This window comes from Microtus ochrogaster, linkage group LG2 (genome assembly GCF_000317375.1).
Source record: "Microtus ochrogaster isolate Prairie Vole_2 linkage group LG2, MicOch1.0, whole genome shotgun sequence".
NCBI classification, from domain to species: domain Eukaryota; kingdom Metazoa; phylum Chordata; class Mammalia; order Rodentia; family Cricetidae; genus Microtus; species Microtus ochrogaster.
In genome coordinates, this window is record NC_022028.1 from 4,492,276 (window position 1) to 4,496,545 (window position 4,270).

Here is a 4,270-nt window from a genome sequence, read left to right on the forward strand (position 1 = left end):
AAAAAAAAAAAAATCACTATTATTGTTACTGTAAGCTCACACTAATCTATTATCCCACCCAATTCCCCCCCTTTTTTTCAAAGAGATCCCTGAGCTTATATAATTTCCCCCCAACCCCCAACCTTATAACAATTATAATCAATCCCTAAATGATATACCTAACTCTGAGGACAAACTTTATTGGGAGTGGGGACATCGTCCTCTAGAATTACTTTCAGCTGTCATGATGGCAATGTTCTTTCTATGGGATCCTGTGAAAATAAAATGATGGTTAAGTTCCAAGATTACTGTCTGGTATAGTTGCAAATAGTCTCTGAATATTCGGTAGGGTTTTTCTGAAGTTCCTAGTTGGAGTTCTGGCCAGAACGTTGTAAAAAAGTGCACCATTTCAGCTAACAAAGGTAGAACCTTCTTGACCAGCTGATACCCAAAACAGGTCTTATAGTAGCACTATCAGCATCATAATGTCATATCAGCCACGTGAAGTTGTTGTTGTGGGGCCCCATCTTCTTCCTGGAAACTTCAAAGATTACTGCAGGAAAATTCATAGTTCATTGTGGAAAACTTAAATATTATTTAAATAGACATATACAGGCATATATATTCAATGAAATGTATAATAGAGACAAAAATAGGTATAAAGAAAAGTAAAATGTTTTCTAAATTCCTTTTTCTTTCTGTCTCATACCAAACAGCTCTTGACATGAGACAGAAACTCTGAAATTTTCTCTTAACAACATGCTTGGATTTAGAGAAGGACAGAGCCATGTCCAACACCAAAACCAACTCTATATATTCATACATAAACACACATATACATATATATGTATATATATATGTATGTATATATATATATGTTTTAATTACCTGTCCTAATAAGTCATATTCCTTTTTCTTAATGATCCATATTGGATAGTTATCTTTGCTTCTGTCAGCATCCAGACATCCAGGGTCTCTTGAATTTTGAAGATGTGTATTTTCCTGTAAAGACAAGAGCAGAACCCTGCCCTAACACTATATGGTTTCCTGACCACCTGCATGATCGTCATCGTTGTGGATGAGCTGTCATTTCTCTTTCTTAAGAGATTTCTCTTTTTCAGCTAATCTTTATTAATTTTGATGGTATCCATAGTTTTTCTTCTCCTGTGGAAACAAGAGCGAAACCCCATCCCCTATTCTCCCAGTCTTCTACCTTCCTCGTCTTTGTAATATTTATTCTACCCCAATTATGTCGATTTTTATTGTATATCTAACAAAAATTTATGTGCAGGTAGTCTGGGTGTGTACAAGTGTCTATGTGATATACTAAAAACTTTATTACTTTAAAGATATTTATTTGAAGGAATGTTTTTAACTCAAGTTTGAAGTCTAAACCCTCTCTATTTAATACTTAAATAACATCACTTTCATGTCAACAAAACAAAACAAAATTCAATATGTCAAATCAACCTGCCAGTTAATGGGTTTGAATGAAATTTCAAGGTATATTTAGTTGATCAGTTTCAGGAAACTTTTGTTATTCTTCATTCTTAACTAAATCTGAAGTGCTGACCCAGTATTATTAGACGCAATTTCAGACAGCTTCGTGACATTTAAGATATCTTCAGAATTCTTCAGCCCTTATTTCCGTAGCCTTTAAACAGGGTTTTGTATAAGATGAGAAAGAGCTGCTGGTTGGCCTGGGATTGAAAACTTTCTCCAAAGTTCTACTTTGTTCCAAACTATTTTTATTTAGAATAAACTTCAGCCTGTTTTAATTCTCTTCCCCGGGTGTGTGGTGGGGCCTTGCTCTAGGCAGAGTTTATTTATGTTACTACTACTAGGATTTCAAGTTCACACTACTGAGGTACTTTGAATGGGAGTTAGGAAGGCAACCAGAAATGGTACGTGCTTTCAATTCCAGCCCTCAGGAGAACAGGTGGGAAGATCATGAGTGCCCAGTCAGCCTGAGCTACAAAGCAAAACTGTCTCTCAAACAATTGCAACCACAAAGCAATGTGAGGGACAAAAGAACTCTCTTCTTAGTACATCTGCCAAGTCCCAGAGTGCAATTCCTCTGGATAACCAACTGAAGGACAAGCTCTTTGTGTTCTTCAATAGCAAAAGGCTGTACATTTCCTGTCATCCAGCAAGACCGAATAAACTCTCCTGACCAGCCTTTTGGAGGCTCTCAAATCATCAAAATTCTCACCACCACCCCAGGAGCCGCACCTCACTTCCATGATGGATCCCAAGTAATCACTATTATATGTGTAGAATACAATGTGAGTGTGCACATGTGCCATAGCACACTTACAGAGGACAGGGGCAGTTTTTGTGGCATCTATGTCAAATCAGGCATAGAATTGAGGTTGCCAGGCTTGTACCACAGATGAATTTATTCTCTAAGCTGTTTCACCTCCCCCAGTTGTCAAATTTTTCAGTCCTTCACCATCTAACAATTTCTTCTTCTGTATTTTTCTGATTTTCATGATCTTGAAACTTTTAAAAACTACAGATCACAGACGTTGTCTCCAGTTTGGATTTATCTGGTGTTTCCTTAAAAAGTTGTATTCAGGCTGTTTGACTTTCACGCCAATATCACAAAGGTGAGAATCTGCATTGAATAGTATCTGCCTGGATGGAACAGGATTTGAACTTGGTCCATAATGAATGGTTGTTCTTTGAACACCAATGAAGCTGACTTGTTTCTCTCTATCTTAAATTTTCTTGTTTTGGAAAGGCTAGACAGATAACATAGTCAGTAAAGGACTTGACACACAAGCACAAAGACGCGAGTTCAAATCCCATCCCCTCTCCGCTAGCCAGGAGTGGTGGCACACCTTTGTCATCTCATTGCTAGGAGACAGAGGCAGGGAGATCCCTGGATCTCAAATGGCCAGCCAGCCTAACTTGCTTACTGAGCTCAAGGCTAATGGGAGACCACATCACAAAAAATTAATAATAATAATCAAAAAGGATAATGCTGAGGGATGTGTCACCCAAGCTTGAACTCTGGACTCCACAGATATGTGCACACTTGTGTACATGTATCCATTTCCACACTAGCATCTACACAAACAAGCATGCATACAAACACAATAAGTAAATAGGTTCTTGTTTTGCCTTTGTTATTACTATTTTGTGGGGAAGTAATGGGAAATGCCCATAGTCCCTGTGTCACTACATCTTCCTTGCAAGTCTTTCAGTGTGTTCATATATGAACTTATACCCATATAGACTTTTAATTTTTTCTTCCTTTCTTCCTTCCTCCTTCTTTTCTTCCTTCCTTCCTTCCTTCCTTTGTTTCTCTTTCTCTTTTTCTTTCTTCATTCCTTTCTTTTCTTTGTTTATTCAGGCAGGGTTTTTCTATATAATAACCTTGGCTGGCCTCAAACTCATAGAGATCTACTTGCCTCTGCCTCCCTAATTCTGAGATTAAAGGCATGTGCCACCATTTCCAGCTCTTATTCAATTTTCAACAAAGCATAATAAAATGGCTGTTAACTTAAAATTATCTCTGACTTTGCCAATACATCCCTGTTCATGATGCTTTCTACATCTTTCCTATGTGCTTCTCTCATGCTTGTGCCTATGTTAGCTCTGGAACCAGCCATTTTTTAAGTAGCTTCTTCAGTGGCCTTTACCTTTTGAGATGTAAAGACACATGTAGTCATTGCCATTGTGCTGCCATTCTCCTGGTCCTCTCTGTTGTCAAAAACAGAGGAAGCAAATAATGGGAATCTATGTGCAAATGCTTGCATCTACGATTAGTTCAGACTATCTAAATAGTTACACAGAAAATGGGGGCTATTCCAATACCTGCTTTAGAAATGTGAATTTGTGCCAGTGTAATTGACAAGTTAAGGAGGAAAAACATAAAAAACTTTGTGTTTGCACACATTAGCTTTATTTTACTTTTAATATTAGTGTACAAAATTCTCAAAGAACTAATTTTTAAATCACATAATTATGTCTGGTATATAATAGTATTTACATTAAAATAAATGATGTGAGTATACAAATATATTCGTGCATTTCTATGTCTAAATAGATACATAGAAAGTCAATTAGAGAGTGGCAAATTCTGTATCTTGAATAGACTTCTGTAAAAAGAGGTTTGCGGAAGAGGGATTGTTCACTTGCTCATGGCAAGTGTTAGCTCTGCTTGTATCTTCTATGGCAGTGTTGTATGTGTTCATATAATGCATATGAATGCAGGTTAGAGAAACTTTTTTTTTTTTTTTTGGTTTTTCGAGACAGGGTTTCTCTGTGGCTTTGGAGCCTGTCC